At 52.2% G+C, this 25043-nt stretch overlaps 2 pseudogenes; both read right to left on the minus strand.

Annotated features, from left to right (window-relative positions):
* Window positions 1-4607: 4607 nt before the first annotated feature.
* On the minus strand, window positions 4608-4786 carry LOC119979180 (annotated as a pseudogene).
* Window positions 4787-8233: 3447 nt separating this feature from the next.
* LOC119979175 lies at window positions 8234-8414 on the minus strand (annotated as a pseudogene).
* Between the last annotated feature and the right edge of the window lie 16629 nt (window positions 8415-25043).

A 25043-nucleotide genomic window follows, 5' to 3' on the forward strand; every position in this document is an offset into this window, starting at 1 on the left:
CAGCACTGTCATTTTCACCGTCTGCAGGCGCCCAGTCAGTGACAGCGGCAACACATCCCACTCTTGACGACACCATAGCACGGTTGCCTCACTGCGCAAGGCACCCGGGTTTGATTCTCGGCTTGGGTTACTCTGTGTGGTGTCTGCACGTTGTCCCCGTGTCTGCGTGGGTTTCCTCCAGGTGCTCCGACAAGTCATGAAGGACATGCTTGTTTAGTGAATTGAACATTTTGAATTTTCCCTCCGTGTACCCAAACAGGCGACGGAGTGTGGCGACTCGGGGATTTTCACAGTAGCTTCATTGCAGTTTTAATGTAAGCCTACTTGTGACAGTAATAAAGATTATTATTGAAATCTGCCTTCGAAGGGGGTAGTGTCGGTGGTTTATGGGGTTATTTTGGAAGAGGAGAATGCACTGTTGGATGGGAATGAGGCAAAGTGGGAGGAAGAGTTGGGAGAGGGTATGGAGGAGTGGTTCTCATTTGAGGTGCTCCAGAGAGTGAACGCCTCCACCTCGTGTGCCAGGATGGGGTTGATACAGCTGAAGCTGGGAGACAGAGCACACCTCACAAGGGCAAAGATCAGCCGGCTCTTTGAGGGGGTAGAAGATGTTTGTGAGCATTGCAGGGGGGTGGGGGGGGGTTCCGCAAACTACACTCGTATGTTTTGGTCCTGTCCAAAGCTGGAGGATCACTGGAAGTAGATTTTTCGGGTAATCTCTAAAGTGGTGCATGTGAAACTGGACCCTGGCTCTCGGGAGGCCATATACGGGGTGTCAGACCAGCCGGGATTGGAAATGGGTGCGGAGGCAGATGTTGTAGCCTTCGCCTCATCGATTGCCCGAAGACGGATCCAGTTGGGATGGAGATCAACCTCTCCACCCTGTACCCTGGAATGGTCGGGGGACCTGCTGGAATTCTTGACTGTTGAGACGGTCAAATTTGAATCGAGGGGAAGGATGGAGGGGTTCAACAATTCATGGGCGTTATTCATTCTGCACTTTTGAGAATTGGATTACATCGAACATTAGTGGGGTGGGGGGGTGTTTGGGGATGGGGGACTGTATGTGTTAAAGGGGAGTATGGGTAATTCCTGATTCCATTTTGTTATTTGTTTATGTGAACATGCGGGCTGCTGTTTGGGGGTTTGGTGGGAGGATGGGATTGTTGTTATTGATATGGGGATTGACATTGTATCTTTACTGATTATTTTTATTTTTAGTGGGTGTAAATTTGGGAGAAAATGTGAAAAGGAGAAAAATATTTATTGAAACAAAATTTGAAATTTGCCTTCATTCTCTCCAGTGGAGCCAAGTTCAATCTATGTAGCAGGGGCCAGCTCTGCGCCACCTGGATTCCTAGGTACCTAAAGCTCGCCCCCACCACCCTGGATGGCAACTTCCCTGATCTCCTCTCTTTCCCTCTGGCATTGATCGGGAATGCCTCGCTCTTTCCCATCATCAATCTATATTCCGAAAACTGGCCAAATTCCCCCCAAATCTCCATAATTCCTCCAGTGCTGCTCACTGGGTCCCAGGTATCTAGGGTGCGATTTTCGAACTGCTTGCGCACTCGCTCAAGCGAAACGAGGCCGGTGAATAGCAAAACGAGAAACACGGCAGGCGGTAAACAGTCTGCGAGACAAACTCGTAGGCCCTCTCTCGTAGGTAAAATCGGGATCTCACCATAGTGTGGTGAGAAACCAATTATCACCACTTAAGCCCTATTTCCATACAATTAATGGGGGATACCGGAAGATAACCTTGGAGGCCTCCGAGGTGTAGAGCGAGGCTTTCTGGCCCTTCACCTCTTGGAGATCCTCCTTGACATCAACCCCCATCGACTGCAGCTGGAGCAAATTTTGCATGCTTTTCTGGAGCCAGGACATGACCCCTCGTCTCTGTCTCACCTTTTGTATGCCCTTGAGGATGAAAAACCTTTTGATGTTCCCCTTGATTGCTTCCCACCAGAGATGTGGAGACTCAAAGAGGGGTTTCACGGTTCTCCAACCTTTGTAATCCCTTTGAGTTCCTGGAGGTTCTCTGGGGTCAACAGTTTTACATTTAGCTTCCATGTCCCCCTGCCCAACCCCTGGTTTTCCTGCAGGTGGCAGTCAGCCAGTAGGAGGCAGTGGTCAGAGAAGAACACCGGCTTGACGTCGGTGGGCCTGACCGTGAAAGCACGGGACACAAAAAAGAAATCTATTCTGGAACGGACGTACCCATCTGGCCGTGACCATGTGTATCTACGCTGTGCTCCATCTGCAGGGTTGCTGAAGACGTCGAGCAGCTTGGCGTCTTTTACCGTTTCCATCAGGAGTCTGGACGTAGCGTCTAGTTTGCTGCCGGCTCTGCCGGATCGTCCAGCCGCATCGATGATGCAGTTGAAGTCACCGCCCAGGATGACCGGCTTGGAGGTGGCCAACAGCAGTGGTAGTTGCTGAAGGACAGCCAGTCGCTCAGTTTTTACGGCTGGGGCACACACGTTAATAAGTCTGATAGGGGTGTTTTTGTATTTGACGTCTGCTACGAGGAGGCGTCCACCCACCACCCCCTTAACGTCGGAGATGGTGAAATTGCCTCCCCGTAGCAGAATACCCAGGCCGGAGGAACGACAGTCGTTTCCTCCTGACCAGATGGATGGCCCGTGGGACCACCAGCTCGACCAGCGCCTGTAGTTGCTGAGGTGTGGAATCCCACACTCCTGCAGAAACAGTAGGTCGGCTCTTACATTTTCTAAGTAGCCGAGTGTGGCTACACACCGCGAAGTATCTTTAATACTTCGCACATTAATTGATGCGATTTTAAAACCCATTTTAAAAAGAGTAGATTTACCATTCTCTGATTTCAGAGTCCATTTCAGTTGGTTGTTCCAGCTGTTCAAAGTTCCCCGTCATGCCGGTGGTGTTCTCAAAATGTTTTACCGTTTCATGGTTTAGGAAGCTGCCATTGTCCTCAGTGTGGCCTTGAACCTGATGGATGTGCAATGTGGAGGGGGTGGGGGTGTAGCCGTTGTGCCCGGTGTGGCAGTCAGCGGGTGTTGGGGTTGTAGGCCGATTCCCATCGTCCAGAGGTTGGTGCTCTGGTTGAGTTTTGTTTTCGTTCCTGTCTGTGGTCTGGGGGTTCTGTGCATCCCCTCCCACATTGGTGCTTTGCCTCTTTAATTGAGGCCTATTCTTTGATTGCTCGCCTTCATCGCAGGAGTTGTCGGCGCTGTTGAGTTGCCGCTTTTTACCATTCCCCGTCAGGGGTTTGGTTGTTTCATTTTTCATTTTCCTCTTTGCTTTTCTTGTGCCTGCCGTTTCCCAGTGCTCTTCACTCTTTGTTCCATCCTCGGTTGTCTTGTGTTCCTCGCCAGATGGGAGTGGGGTAGTTTTGTCAGGCTGTGCTGGGGCCTCCACATTCTGTTGAGGGCCTTGCTGTAGAGTTTTGGCATTCTGTGGTGTGGTGTCTTTGTCGATGGAGGGTGCCTGTACCTCCTGTGTGGTTGCCTTTTTGACTCCACCGCTGATGATTTGCGCATACGTTGCCCCACGTTTTGGGCAGTCCCTGTAAAGATGGCCGGCCTCCCCACACAGGTTGCAGTTCTTGTCTTGCTTACAGTCCTTTGTCATGTGTCCCTCCTGCTTGCAGTTTTTGCAGAAGGCGATGTTGCAGTTGGCGGCTATGTGCCCCGCTTTGCCACAGGTGTGACATACTTGTGGCTGCCCCCCGTAGTAGAGGAAGCCTCGGTTTCCTCCAATGGCGAAACTGGAGGGTGGGTGCAAGATTGTTACATTGGCGTTCTTTCTCAGGGTTACCTTGACCTGGTGCTCACAGGTCCAGATGCCAAAGGTGTCCTTCAGTTGTATGCTGTCACTTTTCAAGTCGACGTACCTGGCGAGGAACGTAAGCACATCAGACACGGGGACGTGGGGGTTGTACATGTGCAGCGTAACAACCTGGTTTCTCTGCGATGGTAGCGTGAACAGAGGCTCCGAAGTCAGGATAGACAGGGGGCTCTGGTTGCCTTTTCCTTTAATCACATCCAAGAACTTGATGCAATCAGCTACATTCCTGAAGATGACATCGAAGTAACTGTTGTTGGGGAAATCTTGCAAGGCAAAGATATCTGTTGGTTGAAACCCGCAGCAGTCGATCAGTACCCGCTTCACGAAGAAGATTCGATCCACAGGCGACTTCCCTTCCGACTTCCTGACTGTGACTCGGACAGTGTTTCGCACTCCCCAGCCTGGTGGTCGGGATGCAGCAGTGGTCATAGCTCCGACGTTGGCTCTTAACTGTACCGGCGTTAGGCCCAAACCAAAGGTTTAGGCCAGCATGAAGATCCACCAATAGCAGCCGAGCTCAAACGTTTCTTTAGTCTTCAGTCTCTCCAATCCACGATCGACATCAAGATCGAAATCCTTAGCTTCCCCCGATCAAGTGCACTACACTTGATGTTAGCCAAAAGGCGGAGAAGCGATAGACTGTGGTATAGATGTTTATGTAGAGCAGTTTGATGGAGTTGGGAATTGTCTCCCCAAAGTAGTTTAGTGATTGAGTGAGATAAAGTGTGTATTTGTATGTGTTTGAACTGTTTTTTGACTTGTAAATTCCCCAAGAAGGGGTGGTGTGCACCATTCCTGGAGATACTGCAATACCAGGTTGATGCGTGGAGTGGACGGAGCAAGCCCCTATTCCATCTCCCTGCTCCAAAAATCAATTTAATATATGGTCCCCAGATAAGGGACGTATCAGATATTAAACTGATAAGAACAGATTTTTTTTTTTTTTTTCAAAAAATATACTTTATTCATAAAATTTATCTTAATCTTTACAGAACATTTCAAAATACCTTGACTGTACATTTCCGTCTCAGTTACATTCATTTGTCGTCAATTCCATTGGGATAACGTTGCACACGTATCCTACTATAAGTTACAGTTCTTTTTTCAATATTTACATTACTTTGTTTCTTTCATACATACATTCTGGTAATGGAAAAAAAAAAGAACTCCGGACCGAGGGGTTTTACACTGTTACCAACCCCTCGGTGTACATTTGCTGGTAAGACCTTACACTGTGGTCTTCCCCCATTGCGCCTTGGCGGCAGCTGCCCCAAGCTTGAGTGCGTCCCTCAGCACGTAGTCCTGGACCTTGGAATGTGCCAGACTGCAACACTCGGTCGAGGACAATTCTTTGCACTGGAAGATCAGCAAGTTTCGGGCAGACCAAAGAGCATCTTTCACCGAGTTGATGACCTTCCAGCAGCAGTTGATATCTGTCTCGGTGTGGGTCCCCGGAAACAGTCCGTAGAGCACAGAGTCCTGTGTCACAGAGCTGCTCGGGATGAACCTTGACAGATACCACTGCATCTCACTCCAGACCTTCTTTGCAAAGGCACATTCCACAAGGAGGTGTGTGACTGTTTCATTTCCCCCACAACCACTCCGAGGGCAGCGTGCATTGATGCTGAGCCTTCGGGTGTGCATGAAGGATCTGACAGGGAGGGCCCTTCTCACCACCAGCCAAGCGAGGTCTTGGTGCTTGTTTGAAAGTTCTGGTGATGAGGCATTCTGCCAGATGGCTCTGACAGTCTGCTCAGGGAACCATCCAACGTCCTCCACAGTCTCCTTTTCTCTGAGGGTCTCGAGGACATTATGTGCTGACCACTGCTTCATTGCCTTGTGGTCAAAGGTGTTTTCCTTCAAAAATTTTTCCACGAAGGATAGGTGGTACGGTACGGTCCAACTACTTGGAGCGTTCCGCGGCAATGAGGCCAGGCCCATCCTTCGTAACACCGGGGACAGGTAGAACCTCAGTATGAAGTAACACTTGGTGTTTGCATACCCGGGGTCTACGCACAGCTTGATGCAGTTGCACACAAAGGTGGCCATCAGGGTGAGGGCGGCGTTGGGTAGGTTCCTCCCTCCTTTATCTAGAGGCTTGTACATTGTGTCTCTTCGGACCCGGTCCATCTTGGATCTCCAGATGAATTTGAAGATGGCCCGGGTGACTGCTGCAGCGTAGGTCCGAGTGATGGGCCAGACCTGCGCCACGTACAGTAACACCGAGAGTACCTCACACCTGATGACCAGGGTTTTGCCCGCAATGGAGAGGGAGCGTTGCTCCCACCAGCCCAGTTTCTGTTTTGCTTTGGTAATTCGTTCCTCCCAGTTTTTGGTGCATGCCCCAGCCGCTCCGAACCATATCCCCAGCACTTTCAGGTAATCTGACCTGATCGTGAAGGGGACAAAGGATCGGTCGGCCCAGTTCCCAAAGAACATGGCCTCGCTCTTGCCGCGGTTTACCTTGGCTCCTGAGGCCAGTTCAAACTGGTCGCAGGTGTCCAAGAGCCTGCGCACAGACGCGGGATCCGAGCAGAAGACGGCGACGTCGTCCATGTACAGGGAGGCCTTGACTTGCGTGCCTCCGCTGCCTGGGATCGTCACCCCTCTCATGTCCGGATCCTTCCTGATGGACTCGGCAAAAGGTTCTATGCAGCACACAAACAGGGCCGAGGAGAGAGGGCAGCCCTGCCTGACTCCAGATTTGATCAGGAACTTTTCTGATTCCCACCCATTGATTGAGACTGCGCTATAGATGTTTGTGTAGAGCAGTTTGATCCAATTGCGAATTCCCTCCCCAAACCCCATTTTGGAGAGCACATCCATCATGTAGGTGTGCGATATTCTGTCAAAAGCCTTCTCCTGGTCAAGGCTGATGAGGCAGGTGTCCACCCTCCTGTCCTGCACGTAGGCGATCGTATCCCTGAGTAGCGCGAGGCTGTCAGAGATCTTCCTGCCGGGTACAGCACAGGTCTGGTCGGGGTGGATTACCGACTCCAGAGCAGACTTGACCCGATTGGCGATGACTTTGGCTAAGATTTTGTAATCCACATTTAACAGTGAAATGGGTCGCCAATTTCGAATTTCTTCCCTTTCCCCCTTCTGCTTGTAGATGAGGGTGATGATGCCTTTCCGCATGGATTCTGACATGCTGCCATCCAGAAGCATACTCTCGTACACTTCCAGCAGGTCTGGGCCCATCCAGTCCCACAGAGCCAAGTACAACTCAGCCGGTAAGCCGTCGCTTCCGGGAGTCTTACTCGTCTCAAAGGACTTGACGGCCTTTGTCAGCTCGTCCAGAGTTAGTGGTTTGTCCAGGTTTTCCCCCTCGTTGTCGTCCAAGACCTCCGTGATAGACGACAGGAAGGTCTGGGTAACAGTGCTGTCTGTTGGCTCCAGATCATACAGTCTGGCATAGAAGGATTGACTGATCCTCAGTATGTCAGACTGCGATGTCTTTACAGAGCCATCTTCTTCCTTCAGGCTGCTGATCACAGAGGTGTCCCTGTGTACCTTTTGGAAGAAGAAGCGTGAGCACTTTTCATCCTGCTCCACAGAGCGGACTCTGGACCGGAAGATGACCTTGGAGGCCTCCGAGGTGTAGAGAGAGGCCTGCTGGCTCTTCACCTCTTGGAGATCCTCCTTGACATCAACCCCCATCGACTGCAGCTGGAGTAAGTTTTGCATGCTTTTCTGGAGCCTGGTTGTGACCCCTCGTCTCTCTCTCACCTTCTGTATGCCCTTGAGGATGAAGAACCTTTTGATGTTCCCCTTGATTGCTTCCCACCAGAGATGTGGAGACTCAAAAAGGGGTTTCACGGTTCTCCAACCTTTGTAATCCCTTTTGAGTTCCTGGAGGTTCTCTGGGGTCAACAGTTTTACATTTAGCTTCCATGTCCCCCTGCCCACCCCCTGGTTGAAACCCGCAGCAGTCGATCAGTACCCGCTTCACGAAGAAGATTCGATCCACAGGGGACTTCCCTTCCGACTTCCTGACTGTGACTCGGACAGTGTTTCGCACTCCCCAGCCTGGTGGTCGGGATGCAGCAGTGGTCATAGCTCCGACGTTGGCTCTTGACTGTACCGGCGTTAGGCCCAAACCAAGGTTTAGGCCAGCATGAAGATCCACCAATAGCAGCTGAGCTCAAACGTCTCTTTAGTCTTCAGTCTCTCCAATCCACGATCGACATCAAGATCGAATCCTTAGCTTCCCCCGATCAAGTGCGCTACACTTGATCTTAGCCAAAAGGCCAAGAAGTGATAGACTGTGGTATAGATGTTTATGTAGAGCAGTTTGATGGAGTTGGGAATTGTCTCCCCAAAGTAGTTTAGTGATTGAGTGAGATAAAGTGTGTATTTGGATGTGTTTGAACTGTTTTTTGACTTGTAAATTCCCCAAGAAGGGGTGGTGTGCACCATTCCTGGAGATACTGCAATACCAGGTTGATGCGTGGAGTGGACGGAGCAAGCCCCTATTCCATCTCCCTGCTCCAAAAATCAATTTAATATATGGTCCCCAGATAAGGGACGTATCAGATATTAAACTGATAAGAACAGATTTTTTAAAATTTTTTTTCAAAAAATATACTTTATTCATAAAATTTATCTTAATCTTTACAGAACATTTCAAAATACCTTGACTGTACATTTCCGTCTCAGTTACATTCATTTGTCGTCAATTCCATTGGGATAAGGTTGCACACGTATCCTACTACAAGTTACAGTTCTTTTTTCAATTTTTACATTACTTTGTTTCTTTCATACATACATTCTGGTAATGGAAAAAAAGAACTCCGGACCGAGGGGTTTTACACTGTTACCAACCCCTCGGTGTACATTTGCTGGTAAGACCTTACACTGTGGTCTTCCCCCATTGCGCCTTGGCGGCAGCTGCCCCAAGCTTGAGTGCGTCCCTCAGCACGTAGTCCTGGACCTTGGAATGTGCCAGTCTGCAGCACTCGGTCGAGGACAGTTCTTTGCACTGGAAGATCAGCAAGTTTCGGGCAGACCAAAGAGCGTCTTTCACCGAGTTGATGACCTTCCAGCAGCAGTTGATATTTGTCTCGGTGTGGGTCCCTGGAAACAGTCCGTAGAGCACAGAGTCCTGTGTCACAGAGCTGCTCGGGATGAACCTTGACAGATACCACTGCATCTCACTCCAGACCTGTTTTGCAAAGGCACATTCCACAAGGAGGTGTGTGACTGTTTCATTTCCCCCACAACCACTCCGAGGGCAGCGTGCATTGATGCTGAGCCTTCGGGTGTGCATGAAGGATCTGACAGGGAGGGCCCTTCTCACCACCAGCCAAGCGAGGTCTTGGTGCTTGTTTGAAAGTTCTGGTGATGAGGCATTCTGCCAGATGGCTCTGACGGTCTGCTCAGGGAACCATCCAACATCCTCCACAGTCTCCTTTTCTCTGAGGGTCTCGAGGACATTACGTGCTGACCACTGCTTCATTGCCTTGTGGTCAAAGGTGTTTTCCTTCAAAAAATTTTCCACGAAGGATAGGTGGTACGGTACGGTCCAACTACTTGGAGCATTCCGCGGCAATGAGGCCAGGCCCATCCTTCGTAACACCGGGGACAGGTAGAACCTCAGTATGTAGTGACACTTGGTGTTTGCATACCCGGGGTCTACGCACAGCTTGATGCAGTTGCACACAAAGGTGGCCATCAGGATGAGGGAAGCGTTGGGTACGTTCCTCCCTCCTTTATCTAGAGGCTTGTACATTGTGTCTCTTCGGACCCGGTCCATCTTGGATCTCCAGATGAATTTGAAGATGGCCCGGGTGAGTGCTGCGGCGTAGGTCCGAGTGATGGGCCAGACCTGCGCCACGTACAGTAACACCGAGAGTACCTCACACCTGATGACCAGGGTTTTGCCCGCAATGGAGAGGGAGCGTTGCTCCCACCAGCCCAGTTTCTGTTTTGCTTTGGTAATTCGTTCCTCCCAGTTTTTGGTGCATGCCCCAGCCGCTCCGAACCATATCCCCAGCACTTTCAGGTAATCTGACCTGACCGTGAAGGGGACAAAGGATCGGTCGGCCCAGTTCCCAAAGAACATGGCCTCGCTCTTGCCGCGGTTTACCTTGGCTCCTGAGGCCAGTTCAAACTGGTCGCAGGTGTCCAAGAGCCTGCGCACAGACGCGGGATCCGAGCAGAAGACGGCGACGTCGTCCATGTACAGGGAGGCCTTGACTTGCGTGCCTCCGCTGCCAGGGATCGTCACCCCTCTCATGTCCGGATCCTTCCTGATGGACTCGGCAAAAGGTTCTATGCAGCACACAAAAAGGGCCGAGGAGAGAGGGCAGCCCTGCCTGACTCCAGATTTGATCAGGAACTTTTCTGATTCCCACCCATTGATTGAGACTGCGCTATAGATGTTTGTGTAGAGCAGTTTGATCCAATTGCGAATTCCCTCCCCAAACCCCATTTTGGAGAGCACATCCATCATGTAGGTGTGCGATATTCTGTCAAAAGCCTTCTCCTGGTCAAGGCTGATGAGGCAGGTGTCCACCCTCCTGTCCTGCACGTAGGCGATCGTATCCCTGAGCAGCGCGAGGCTGTCAGAGATCTTCCTGCCGGGTACAGCACAGGTCTGGTCGGGGTGGATTACCGACTCCAGAGCAGACTTGACCCGATTGGCGATGACTTTGGCTAAGATTTTGTAATCCACATTTAACAGTGAAATGGGTCGCCAATTTCGAATTTCTTCCCTTTCCCCCTTCTGCTTGTAGATGAGGGTGATGATGCCTTTCCGCATGGATTTTGACATGCTGCCATCCAGAAGCATACTCTCGTACACTTCCAGCAGGTCTGGGCCCATCCAGTCCCACAGAGCCAAGTACAACTCAGCCGGTAAGCCGTCGCTTCCGGGAGTTTTAACTCGTCTCAAAGGACTTGACGGCCTTTGTCAGCTCGTCCAGAGTTAGTGGTTTGTCCAGGTTTTCCCCCTCGTTGTCGTCCAAGACCTCCGTGATAGACGACAGGAAGGTCTGGGTAACAGTGCTGTCTGTTGGCTTCAGATCATACAGTCTGGCATAGAAGGATTGACTGATCCTCAGTATGTCAGACTGCGATGTCTTTACAGAGCCATCTTCTTCCTTCAGGCTGCTGATCACAGAGGTCTCTCTGTGCACCTTTTGGAAGAAGAAGCGTGAGCACTTTTCATCCTGCTCCACGGAGCGGACTCTGGACCGGAAGATGACCTTGGAGGCCTCCGAGGTGTAGAGAGAGGCTTGCAGGCAAGGGCCCAGGAGAACAGTTTGAGAGGGCTACCATTTAGGCTGGTTGAGCAAATTTTCCGGTACTTGGGGATCCAGGTTGCGCGAGACTGGGGCAGGCTGCACAAGTTACATTTGGCTAGGGTTGGGCAACAAATGAAGGGAGAGTTTTGGAGATGGGATGCACTCCCGCTGTCGCTGGCAGGGAGGGTGCTGTTGAATACGGTCCGCGATCTCGCCAGTGCAACCGTCAAGGAACCCTGCCAAACGCGCTCAAAATGTTTCCATTGAATCGCGCCCAATGGTTCAGTCGAGATTGAATGGAGTAGCTGATATTGTATGGAGTTTGGAAGAATGAGCTGTGGTCTCGGGTCCGTGAAGGCTTGTCATAGAGTCATAGATAGAGTCATAGGTGTTTACAGCATGGGAACAGGCCCATTGACCCAGCTGGTCCATGCCACACACTTTCTACCACGAAGCTAGTCCCACTTGCCTGCATTTGGCCCATATCCCTCTATACCCACCCTGCCAATGTGTCTGTCTAACTGCTTTTTAAAGGACACATTTTTACCCACCTCTACTACTGCCTCTGGCAGCCCGTTCTAAATGCTCACCACCCTCTGGGTGAAGAAATTCCCCCTCTGGTCTCTTTTGTATCTCTCTCCTCTGACCTTAAACCTATGCCCTCTGGTGCTAGACTCCTCTACCTTTGGGAAAAGATGTTGACGATCTTTCTTATCGATGCTCCTCATTGTTTTATAGACCTTTACAAGATCACCCCTAAGCCCAGCCTATCCAGCCTCTCCTTATAACTCAGATCATCAAGTCCTGGTAGAATCCTTGTAATTTTTTTCTAAACTCTTTCTAGTTTAACAATATATATCATAAATATCAGTGGACCCGGCACCGATCCCTGAGGCACACCACTGGTCACAGGCCTCCAGTTTGAAAAACAACCCTCCACAACCAACCTTTGGCTTTGGTCACCAAGCCAATTTCGTATCCAATTGGCTACCTCGTCCTGGATTCCATGAGAATGAACCTTTTGCAAAAACCTGTCAAAGGCCTTGCTAAAGTCTGTGGAGACAACGTTGACCGCACTGCCCTCATTCACCTTCTTGGTTACCCCTTCAAGAAACTCAAAATCAAATTTGTGAGCCATGACTTTCCTCTTGCAAAGCCATGCTGACTTTCCCTAATTAGCCAATGGCCTGTCTAATTGTTTGTAGATCCCGTTCCTCAGAATACCTTCTGACAATTTACCCACTACAGAAGTAAGACTACCTGATCGGTAGTTCCCGGGCTTGTCCATACAGCCCTTCTTAAACAAGGGCACAACATTTGCAGCATTCCAATCTTTAGGCACCTCTCCTGTGGCTTGTGCTGGAGAATAAGTGGATGGAAGGAGAGCACAGCACAGAGGATGGGAAGGCTGCAGCCAACAGGGTGAGTGAGGTACAGGTGCTGTCACCCCATTTTCTAAAGTGTACAGCTGCCTCAGTGTGGTTGTGGCTGCAGTTCCACAGATATCCAACAGGGGTCAGTGTCTGGATTCAATGCACAGGAGAAAAATGGTCAGGGCCTGACCTGAACTTTCAGATGAGTGCTCAAAGCAAATAGTGCTTTGTAGGTGAGAACAGCAACTCTTTTGTGAGGATCATTGGAGAAGGGCTGGTAAGCATGGTCAGGTAGCTATAAAAAGATTTGTACTTTTGACTTTTACAACTCCTCGCTCTAAAGAGGGCAAGTTGTACCATTCTGTAATATTATGTTAAGCAGAAGGTGGACATAGACATGTTTTACAAGTTCTTATCACATCAGAAATAATTACTTCTGCAGAAATAATTTCCGCAGTAAATTATTGCAGAAAATAATTCCATTTTCTGCAATTTTAAATAATTTTACTCAGGGTCAACTAATTAGAAATTCTCATTTTTTCAGGAGAAACAAGTTTCAGATACATTACTAAAACACAACCTGTTACCTACTATTCAAATGCATCAGGAATAGAGAAAAAAAGCAATTGGTTTCTGTTATTCGATCTCATTGTGTTAGTTCATGTAAATTTTATATTCACAATTTTGCTAATTAATTGGTGGCTAGAAGCATAACCTAACCAGTACAATTTTGAGTGTTCTTTCAGTCCAATTTGACGATTATAGCTAGAGTGAAACTATCTCCGCCAGTTTCTGTGATGTAAACGGCTGTTTAGCTGAGTGAGATGCAAACAATGGAAAGACATTAGCAAAGCGAAGAAAATGGGATCCGGAGACATTGAGAGATTTACAGATGGAAGAGAGAAGATGACACATTGAAAACAGATTACATTGAAAACAAAGACACTCTGCGGATTAGGTCTGCCATTAAAACACAAAGTGCAGACAAAGCACAATTTGATCTGAGAGTACTGAGTTCTGATCAAGCATTTAATCCCAAATAGCTCCACAGCTCCCCAACCCCCAGCAAAAAGCCTGTTTTCCAGATTGTCTGTGAAAAGGCTTTGGAGCACGGTTGTTCAGTGATTGAAATCATCTTTATTCATGTCACAACAGGCTTACATTAACACTGCAATGAAGTTACTGTGAAAAAAGATGGTCCATTAAGATGATCAAAAATTATTTAGTAAGAAGTCTTACAACACCAGGTTAAAGTCCAACAGGTTTGTTTCAAACCTCTCCATTCACCTGAGGAAGGAGCTGCGCTCCGAAAGCTCGTGTTTGAAACAAACCTGTTTAACCTGGTGTTGCAAGACTTGTTACTGTGCTCACCCCAGTCCAACGCCGGCATCTCCACATCAAAAATAATTTGACCAGGGCAGCACGGTTAGCACTGCGGCCTCATGGCGACGAGGCCCTGGGATCGATCCCGGCTCTGGGTCACTGTCCGTGTGGAGTTTGAGCATTCTCCCCGTGTTTGCGTGGGTTTTGCCCTCACAACCCAAAATGTGCAAGCAAGGTGGATTGGCCACACTAAAATTGCCCCTTAATTGGAAAAAAGGAATTGGGTACTCCAAAAACAAAATAGTGAACATTTGACATTTGAATTCCCCCTAGATACATATAGTGACCCCCCCAGTGCTCACTCAGTGCCCCTCAATCTTCTTGATCTTTTGTAGTCTACATCTCGGTGTGTCCTGAGGATGCGCAACAAAGGTGGAAGCAGCCTGTTACTTTCTGCATGTGTCCTGTGTCTTTGATGCCCTGGGGAATGTCCTCTGGAGTGCCTGGAGCCATTACTGAAACACAACCTGTGACCTACTATTCAAATGCATCAAAGAATAGAGGAAAAAAGTAATTGGTTTCTTTTATTCTGATGGTTTGTGCGTACGTTGCCCTGCGTTTTGGGCAGGCCCTGGAACGATGGGCGCCCTCCCCACACAGGTTGCAGCATTTGTCTTCCTTGCAGTCCTTTGTCATGTGTCCCTCCTGCCTGCAGTTTTTGCGAAGGTGACGTTGCAGTTGGCGGAAGCATGCCCCATTTTGCCACAGGTGCGACACACTCGTGGCTGCCCCGCTGATGCAACCATCAATTCATTCAGAGACACGAGTTGAAGTAAACTGTGGCTTTAATCAGCTTACAACTGAACCTGCCTGCGGCTATACTGAACTGAGGGCGGTCTCGTAGGACCGCAGCGTTTATGCTTCCTGCTGGGGGCGGAGCCCTGTACATGCTGCTCATCTCCCCCTGTGGGGAGAGCCGTGCAGTAGCTCACAGATGGAGCCCACAGGGACACAGTAATGTACAGTGTGAACTTATAGTGGTTACACATTCACCACCTGTTAAAAAATCAAGTCCGGCGGGGGTGACGGGTCTATAAGTTCATTCGGTCCGGCGCTCGAATCGTGCGTTGAGACCGATGGAGCACTGGAGTTGCAGCCGCTTCGGATGGCTGTGGACAGATGTTCGGTGCGAATCTGAGGGTGGGCTCCGGGGGTGGTTCTTCCAGAGCTTCGTTCCTGCGGACTGGTGTGACGGTTGGAAGGGGGCACGGAAAGCAAGAAGGTGCAGGGGCGCAGGGCGTGGGAGGTCGGGTGGGGTGTAGTGTGGGGGGTACCTCGGTGGTAGTGGTAGTAGTAGTAGATCCTGCAGGTGCCAAGTCCTGGAGGGAAATGGTGTCTTGGAAATCGGGGTGTTCGACAAATGCGTAGTGGGGGTTTGAGTGCAGGAGTAGGAACCTCTCTACCAGGGGGTCTGTTTTATGTGTTTCCGAAGGAGGTCAGGGCCCGGTGTCCTCAACCAGGATGGAAGCGAGGCCCCCGTGGTAGTGTCCCGAGGGAAAACAAATAATCGATCATGAGGAGTCTGGTTTGTGGCCATACAAAGGAGGGACCTAATTGCATGGAGCGCGTCGGGGAGGACCTCCTGCCAGTGGGACGTCGGGAGATTCCTGGACCGTAGGGTCAGTAGGACGGTCTTTCAGACCGTCGCGTTCTCCCTCTCCACCTACCCATTCCCCTGGGGTTATAGCTGGTAGTCCTGCTCGAGGCGATGCCCTTGCCGAGCAGGTACTGACGCAGTTCGTCGCTCATGAAGGACGAACCCCTGTCACTGTGGACATAGCTGGGGAAACCGACAGGGTGAGGTCACTGTGCAGGGCTCTGATGACTGTATGGGAGGTCATATCGGGGCATGGGATAGCAAACGGGAAACGGAAGAATTCATCTATAATATTGAGAAAGTAGATGTTATGGTTGGTCGAGGGAAGGGGCTCTTTGAAATCAATACTCAGTCGTTCAAAGGGCCGGGATGCCTTTACCAGGTGGGCCTTGTCTGGTCTATAGAAGTGCGGTTTACACTCCGTGCAGATCGGGCAATGCCTGGTGACAGCTTTGGCTTGATGTAGTGGGTGAGCCGGGTGACCCCCGGGTGGCAGAGGTCATTGTGGATAGCCGATAGTCGGTTGTCTTGCGCGCTGGGGCATCTGGGGGCTTGTTGAGCTTTCCAGGACGGTATACAATATCATAATTATAGGTGGAGAGTTCGATCCTTCACTGCAAGATTTTGTCATTCTTGATTTTGCCCCGCTGCGAGTTATCAAACATAAAGGCAACCGATCTCTGGTCGGTGATGAGGGTAAACCTCCTACCTGCGAGGTAGTGCCTCCAGTGCCGTACGGCTTCCACAATGGCTTGGGCTTCCTTTTCGACTGAGGAGTGTCGAAGTTCCGAAGCGGAGAGGGTTCGGGAAAAGAATGCTACTGGCCTACCTGCCTGTTTCAGGGTGGCAGCAAGAGCGACCTCTGAGGCGTCGTTCTCCACCTGGAATGGGTCGGATTCATCTACCGCCCGCATGGCGGCTTTGGAAATGTCTGCCTTGATGCAGTTGAAGGCCTGGCGAGCCTCAGCTGACAGTGGGAAGAGTGTAGCCTTAACTAGTGGGCGGGCTTTGTCCGCATACTGGGGTGATTCACTCTCCTCACTGACCAACCGTCGGTTGCCTTCATGTTCAATAACACACAGTGGGGCAAGATTAAGAACAACAACATTCTGAGGTGGAGGATCAAACTCTCCACCTACAGCTATGATATCTTGTATTGTCCTGGGAAGCTCAATGTTCCCCCAGATGCCCTCTCCCGTGGTACATGTGCCAGCGCACAAGTGGACCGACTCCGGGCCCTCCACAACGACCTCTGTCACCCGGGGGTCACCCGCTTTTTCCATTTCATCAAGGCTCGCAACCTGTCTTACTCCATCGAGGAGGTCAGGTCCATGACCAGGGACTTCCAGGTCTGCGCGCAGTGCAAGCCACACTTCTATGGGCCAGACAGAGCACAGCTGGTAAAGGCCTCCCTCCCCTTTGAGTGCCTCAGCATGGATTCAAAGGGCCCCTCCCCTCCACTGACCCTAACGTGTACTTCTTCAACATCGTTGATGAGTACTCAAGATTCCCCTTCGCCATCCCATGCCCCGACATGACCTCTGCCACGGTCATCAAGGCCCTGCACAGCCTTTTCACCCAGTTCAGGTTCCCCGCCTATATCCACAGCGATCGGGGTTTCTCCTTTATGAGCAACGAGTTGCATCAGTTCCTGCTCAGCAAAGGCATTGCCTCCAGCAGGACGACCAGCTATAACCCCCTGGGAAACGGACAGGTGGAGAGGGAGAACATGACGGTCTGGAAGGACGTCCTTCTGGAACTAGGTCGAAGAATCGGCCAGACTCCAACTGGGAGGAGGTCCTCCCCAATGCGCTCCACTCCATCCAGTCGCTCCTGTGTACAGCTACTAACGTGACCCCTCATGAGCGTCTGTTTGCCTTCCCCAGGAAGTCCACTTCCGGGGTCTCTCTCCCATCCTGGCTGACAGTCCCAGGGCCCGTCATTGTCCAGCAGCATGCGAGAAGCCGTTAAACTGTCCCCCTCATCGAGAAGGCCCAGCTCCTCCATGCAAACCTCCAATATGCCTACGTGGCACACCAGGACGGGCGGCAGGGCACAGTCTCCCTTCGGGATTTGTCTCCTGCAGGCTCCCCAGAGACCATCACCACCCCGCCCCCCCCCCCCCACTCTACACCATCTTACACCACCCCTGCCCACCTCCCTCGCGAACTGACACCCACAGACCCACCGGTGACAAATACCACCACCTCTGCCCCTACACCGCCCTCTCCTTCACCGACCCAACATCTGGGTGAAGAAGCTGATGACAACATGCTCGAGGACGCACAGGCCTCGACGCCGGCGTCAACACCACAGCTGGGACTGAGGCGATCACGGCGGAAGGTCAAGGCCCCGACAGACTGGACCTTTAAGACCTCTTCACCAACGCCGGACATTTTTTAAACAGGGGGTGAATGTGGAAAACCACATGATTGCATTGTCTGGACTGTACTGTATCGTACATGCCTGGGCTTGTCCAGGTTGGCTCCGCTTGTGGCTCCTCCCCTCGGGGCTTCTGTATAAAAGTGGCAAGTCTCCACCTCCGGCCCCAATTCGGGTCCAGAGGCAGGAGGCTTGCTGTTTAGTTTATTAAAGGCTCAGTTAACTTTATCAACTCGTCGTGTATTATTGATGGTGTATCAGAGTGAGGAGTTGTAAAAGTCAAAAGTACAAATCTTTTTATAGCTACGTGACCATGCTTACCAGTCCTTCTCCAATGATCCTCACAAAAGAGTTGCTGTTCTCACCTGCAAAGCACTATTTGCTTTGAGCACTCATCTGAAAGTTCAGGTCAGGCCCTGACCATTTTTCTCCTGTGCCACGAGTCCAGACACTGACCCCTGTTGGGGCTGGTTTAGCTCACTCGGCTAAATCGCTGGCTTTTAAAGCAGACCAAGCAGGCCAGCAGCACGGTTCGATTCCCGTACCAGCCTCCCCGGACAGGCGCTGGAATGTGGCGACTAGGGGCTTTTCACAGTAACTTCATTGAACCCTACTCGTGACAATAAGCGATTTTCATTTTTTTTTTCATATCTGTGGGAACTGCAGCCACAACCACACTGAGGCAGCTGTACACTTTAGAAAATGGGGTACTTTAGAAAAGCACCTGTACCTCACTCACCCTGTTGGCTGCAGCCTTCCCATCCTCTGTGCTGTGCTCTCCTTCCATCCACTTATTCTCCAGCACAAGCCACAGGAGAGGTGCCTAAAGATTGGAATACAGCAAATGTTGTGCCCTTGTTTAAGAAGGGCTGAATGGAGAAGCCCGGGAACTACCGATCATGTAGTCTTACTTCTGTAGTGGGTAAATTGTTAGAAGGTATTCTGAGGGACAGGATCTACAGGCATTTAGACAGGCAAGGGCTAATTAGGGAAAGTCAGCATGGCTTTGTAAGGAGAAAGTCATGGCTCACAAATTTGATTGATCTTTTTGAAGGGGTAACCAAGAAGGTAGATGAGGGCAGTGTGGTCGACGTAGTCCACACAGCCATTAGCAAGGCTATTGATAGGTTTTTGAAAAAGGTTAATTCTCACGGAATCCAGGGCGAGGTAGCCAATTGGATACGAAATTGGCTTGGTGACTAAAGCCAAAGGTTGGTTGTGGAGGGTTGTTTTTCAAACTGGAGGCCTGTGACCAGCGGTGTGCCTCAGAGATCGATGCTGGGTCCACTGTTATTTATGATATATATATAAATGGTTTGGGTGAGAATGCAGGAGACATGGTTAGTAAGTTTGCAGATGAGACCAAGATTAGTGGCACAATGGATAATGAAGAAGGTTATATAAGATTGCAACAGGATCTTGACCAATTGGGCCTGTGGGCCGATGAATGGCAGATGGAGTTTAATTTGGATAAATGTGATGTGATGCATTTCGGTAGATCAAATCGCGGCAGGACGTACTCAGTTAATGGTAGGGAGTCGGAGAGAGTTACAGAACAAATAGATCTAGGAGTACAGGTTCATAGCTCCTTGAAGGTGGAGCCGCAGGTGGACAGGGTGGTGAAGAAAGCATTCAGCATGCTAGGTTTAATTGGTCAGAATATTGAATACAGGAGTTGGGACGTCTTGTTGAGGTTGTACAAGGCATTGGTAAGACCACACATGGAACACTGTGTTCAGTTCTGGTCACTGGAAGGATATTGTTAAACTAGAAAGAGTGCAGAAGAGATTTACAAGGATGCTACCAGGATTTGATGGTCTGAGTTATCAGGAGAGGCTGGATAGGATGGGCTTAGGGGTGATCTTGTAGAGGTTTATAAAATAATGAGGAGCATCTTTTCCCAAAGGTAGAGGAGTCTAGAACTCGAGGGCATAGGCTTAAGGTCAGAGGAGAGAGATACAAAAGAGACCAGAGGGGGAATTTCTTCACCCAGAGGGTGGTGAGCATTTGGAACGGGCTGCCAGAGGCATTGGTCGAGGTGGGTACAAATTTGTCCTTTAAAAAGCAGGTAGACGACTTCTGGTTGCGGCTATGCGGAGCTAAGCCGCTCATTCGGCAGCTCCCGCTAATAACGGACTTTGGGGCTCTTTTCAGGGCCCCCAACGGAGCTTCTTCGACGATTCCCGACGTAGGAAGGGGTCTGCAGTAGATCCCCAGGGTCCTATGGTCCGGACCAGGAGTGGGGTGAGCAGAAAAGCGGTGGCAACGCCCCTGGAAAAGTGGGGGAAGGGAAACAAAATGGCGGCCGGTGGAGCCCTCGAGGAGCTGAGGCAGTGGGTGCAGGAGCAGCAGGAGACTCTTCTGCGCTGCTTCCAGGAGCTTAAGGTGGAGCTGCTGGAGTGGCTGAAGGCTACCACCAGAGAGCTGATGGAGACTCAGACAGCCCAGGGGGCCGCAATCCGGGAGCTGCAGCAGCAGGCCTCCGAAAGGGAGGATGAGGCCGTGGCCATCGCGGGGAAGGTGGAGATGCACGAGGCGCTCCATAAAAAGTGGCAGGAGCGGTTCGAGGAGCTGGACAACCGGTCGAGGCGGAGGAATTTACGGATCCTGGGCTTCATGGAGGGGCTGGAGGGGTTGGACCTGGCGGCCTATGTGGTCGTTATGCTGAACTCGTTGATGGGAGCTGGGTCCTTCCAGGGGCCCCTGGAGTTGGAGGGGGCCCATACAATTCTGGCTAGGAGGCCCAAGCCGAATGAGTCGCCGCGGGCGGTGTTGGTGCGGTTTCACCGGTTCGTTGATCGAGAGTGCGTGCTCCGGTGGGCCAAGAAGGAGCGGAGCAGCAAGTGGGAGAACACGGAGGTGCGGATCTTCCACGACTGGAGTGCGGAGGTGGTTAAGCGGACGGCCGGGTTCAACCAGACGAAGGCGGTGCTCCACAGACGGAGTGTGAAGTTTGGCATGTTGCAGCCGGCGCATCTGTGGGTCACCTACAAGGACCGGCACCATTATTTTGAGTCCCCGGAGGAGGCGTGAGCCTTTGTGCAGGCCGAGAAACTGGACTCAAACTGAGGGTCAAAGATGGGGGTTTTTGTATGAAAATGTAACTGTGTTTAATTTTTGCTCTGGAGGTGGGGGGGGGGGGGGGGGGGTTCTCTGGTTAATGCAAGATGTGTGTTGGCTTTAGGGTGGGTAGGGCGATGTCTTTATGTCTTTTTGTATGGGTCTGGTGGACGGGTTCGGGCAGGGAGGCAAACGGGGAGTGCGGGGAGCTGGTGGGGGGGGACTGGCAATGGGAGTTGCCCTAGAGGAGGCGGGGTTGGGCAAGGTGAAAGCGCGGGCTTTTCCCTGGTTTCCCGCACTGCGGGATGATGGGGGCGGGGCGGGGCTGAGAAGCGCGGGCCTTTGCTGGCTGTTATTTTCCCGCTCAAGAGCGGGGGGGGGGGGGCCTGCTGATGGGCACGAAGGAGGAGGAGCAGTCCCGCGTGGGGATGGGTCGGAGGTATGGCGGGAGTCGCCGGGGTCAGCAGAAGTTAGCTGGCTCAAGGGAGTGCTGCGGAGGGGTGGGCGCGGCTAGGAGGGGTCCGAGCCTGGGGGTGGGGGGGTGGGGGGTGCAGTGTTGCTGCTGAAATGGCCAGGAAGGAGCTGGAGTATGCAGGGGGTGCTGGGGGGTGGGGGGGGGTGGGGGGGGGGGGGGGGGGGGGTGTCAAACGGGCCCAGGTGTTTGCGCACTTGAAGTGCCTGAAGACGGATGTGGCCATGCTCCAAGAGACACACCTGAAGGTGGCACACCAGGTTCGACTGAGGAAGGGGTGGGTGGGCCAAGTATTTCATTCAGGGCTGGATGAGAAGAATCGGGGGGGTGGCGATCCTGGTGGGAAAGAGGGTGTCGTTTGAGGCGTTAAAGGTGGTGGCTGACAGTGGCGGGAGGTATGTGATGGTGAGTGGTAAGCTGCAGGGGGAGCGGGTGGTGTTGGTGAATGTTTACGCCCCAAACTGGGACGATGCGGGGTTTATGCGGCGCATGTTGGGCCGCATTCCAGACCTGGAGGTGGGGGGGCCTGATCATGGGGGGGACTTCAACACGGTGCTGGATCCCCCATTGGATCGATCCAAGTCCCGGAAGGGTCGGAGGCCAGTTGTTGAGGGGGTTTATGGATCAGATGGGAGGGGTGGATCCCTGGAGGTTTGCGAGGCCAAGGGCCAGCGAGGACTCGTTTTTCTCCCACGTGCATCAGGCCTATTCTAGGATTGATTTTTTTGTCCTGAGCAGGGGGCTGGTTTCGAGGGTGGAGGATGTTGAATACTCTGCCATTGCCATTTCGGATCATGACCCGCACTGGGTGGTCCTCGGGCTGGGGGAGGAGAGGGACCAGCGTCCGCTCTGGCGCTTGGAGGTGGGGCTACTCGCAGACGAGGAGGTGGCCGGGAAGGTTCGGGGGTGTATTAAGAGGTATCTTGAGGCCAACGATAACGGGGAGGTCCGAGTGGGGACGGTCTGGGAGGCATTGAAGGCGGTGACTAGAGGGGAGTTGATTTCCATCCGAACCCATAGGGAGAGGGGGGAGCAGAGGGAGAGATTGGTAGGGGAGATGGTGAGGGTGGATAGGTGATATGTGGAGGCTCCAGAGGAGGGATTGCTGGGGGAGCACCGTAGCCTTCAGGCCAGGTTCAATCTATTAACTAACAGAAAGGCGGAAGCACAGTGGAGGAACGCACAGTGTATGAATATGGGGAGAAGGCGAGCAGGATTCTGGCACACCAGCTCCGAAAGCGAGACGCGGCCAGGGAGATTGGGGGAGTGACGGATAGATTTGGGAAGGTGGTGCGGAGGGGGGTTGACGTTAATGGGGTCTTTAGGGACTTTTATGGGGAACTGTACCGGTCTGAACCCCCGGTAGAGGGGGGGGGAATGGGGCGCTTCTTGGACAAGCTGCGATTTCCGAGGGTGGAGGAGGGGCAGGTGGAGGGACTGGGGGCGCCGATTGAGCTGGAGGAGCTGGTTAAAGGGATTGGGAGCATGCAGTCGGGGAAGGCACCGGGGCCGGATGGGTTTCCGGCTGAATTTTATAAAATATATGCGGACCTGTTGGGCCCCGTGTTGGTCCTGACCTTTAACGAGGCAAGGGAGGGGGGGAGGGGGGGGGGGGGGGGGGGGGGGGGGGGGGGGCGCTTTGCCCCCAACTATGTCACGGGGGCTGATTTCCTTGATCCTGAAGCGGGACAAGGACCCTCTGTAGTGTGCGTCATATAGGCCGATCTCGCTGCTAAATGTAGACGCCAAGCTACTGGCAAAGATCTTAGCCACAAGAATAGAGGATTGTGTGCCGGGGGGCATTCAGGAGGACCAGGCGGGGTTTGTGAAGGGAAGGCAGTTGAATACCAACATACGCAGGCTCCTCGACGTCATTATGATGCCGGCTGTAGAAGGGGAGGCGGAGATAGTGGTGGCATTAGATGCGGAGAAGGCGTTTGATAGGGTTGAATGGGGGTATCTGTGGGAGGTGTTGGAAAGGTTTGGGTTTGGGGAGGGGTTTGTCCGTTGGGTGAGGTTGCTTTATGAGGCCTCGATGGCGAGTGTAGCCACGAATAGGAGGAGGTCGGAGTACTTTCGGCTGTATCGGGGGACGAGACAGGGGTATCCCCTGTACCCCTTACTCTTTCCGTTGGTAATTGAGCCCCTGGCCATGGCGTTGAGGGAGTCAGGGAACTGGAGGGGCCTGGTGCGGGGTGGGGAGGAGCATCGAGTGTCGGTTTATGTGGACGACCTGTTGCTGTATGTGGCGGACCCGGTGGGGGGGATGCCGGAGGTGATGAGGATTGTCAGCAAATTTGGGGGCTTCTCTGGGTATCAGCTCAACCTGGGCAACAGCGAGTTGTTCGTGGTGCACCCGGGGGATCAGGAGGAGGGGATTGGTAGGCTCCCACTGAAGCAGGCAGGGAAGAGCTTCAGGTACCTAGGAGTCCAGGTGGCTGGGAGCTGGGGGGCCCTGCACAAGCTCAACCTCACAAGGTTGGTGGAGCAGATGGAGGAGGAGTTCAAAAGGTGGGATATGTTACCTCTGTCACTGGCGGGGAGGGTGCAGTCCGTTAAGATGACGGTGCTCCCGAGGTTTTTGTTCCTGTTCCAGTGCCATCCAATCCTTATCCCAAAGGCCTTTTTTGGGAGAGTTAACAGGAGTATTACGGGATTTGTGTGGGCACATGGGACTCCGAGGGTGAGAAGGGTGTTCTTGGAACGGGGCAGGGATAGGGTGAGGCTGGTGCTGCCCAACCTCTGTGGGTACTATTGGGTTGCCAACGCAGCGATGGTGCGTAAGTGGGTAATGGACGGGGAAGGGACAGCATGGAAGAGGATGGAGATGGCGTCCTGTGTGGGCACGAGCCTGGAGGAACTGGTAACGGCGCCGTTACCGCTCCCTCCAATGGGTAGACCACGAACCCGGTGGTGGCGGCTACCCTCAAAATTTGGGGGCAATGGAGACGGCATTGGGGAGAGGTGGGGGGCTCGATGGAGGCCCCGATACGGGGAAACCATCGGTTTATTCCAGGGAGCATTGATGGTGGATTTCTGGGCTGGCACAGGGTAGGTGTTAGGAGGTTGAGGGACCTGTTTGTGGAGGGGAGGTTCGCGAGCTTGGGAGAGTTAGATGGTAAGTTTGGGCTCCCCCTGGGGAACATGTTTAGGTACATGCAGGTTAGGGCGTTTGCCAGGCGGCAGGTGGAGGGGTTCCCCTTGCTGTCCCCACGTGGGGTATGGGACAGGGTGCTCTCGGGTGTGTGGGTTGGAGGAGGGAGGATTTCGGACACATACCGGGTAATGCAGGAGGTAGAGGAGGCCTCGGTGGAGGAGCTGAAGGGTAAATGGGAAGAGGAGCTGGATGAGGCGATTGAGGAGGGGACATGGGCGGATGCCCTAGAAAGGGTGAATTCCTCCTCTTCCTGTGCAAGGCTTAGCCTCATACAGTTGAAGGCGCTGCAAAGGGCCCACATGACTGGGACGAGGATGAGTAGGTTTTTCGTGGGCGAAGACAGGTGTGCTAGGTGCTCGGGGAGCCCAGCGAACCACGCCCATATGTTTTGGGCGTGCCCAGCGCTGGGGGAGTTTTGGAAGGGGGTAGCAAGGACGGTGTCGAGGGTGGTGGGATCCAGGGTCAAGCCAGGCTGGGGATTAAAATTTCTGGGGTTGCAGTGGAGCCGGGGGTGCAGGAGGCGAAAGTGTTCTGGCCTTTGCGT

Source organism: Scyliorhinus canicula, chromosome 15 (assembly GCF_902713615.1).
Source record: "Scyliorhinus canicula chromosome 15, sScyCan1.1, whole genome shotgun sequence".
Classification (NCBI taxonomy): domain Eukaryota; kingdom Metazoa; phylum Chordata; class Chondrichthyes; order Carcharhiniformes; family Scyliorhinidae; genus Scyliorhinus; species Scyliorhinus canicula.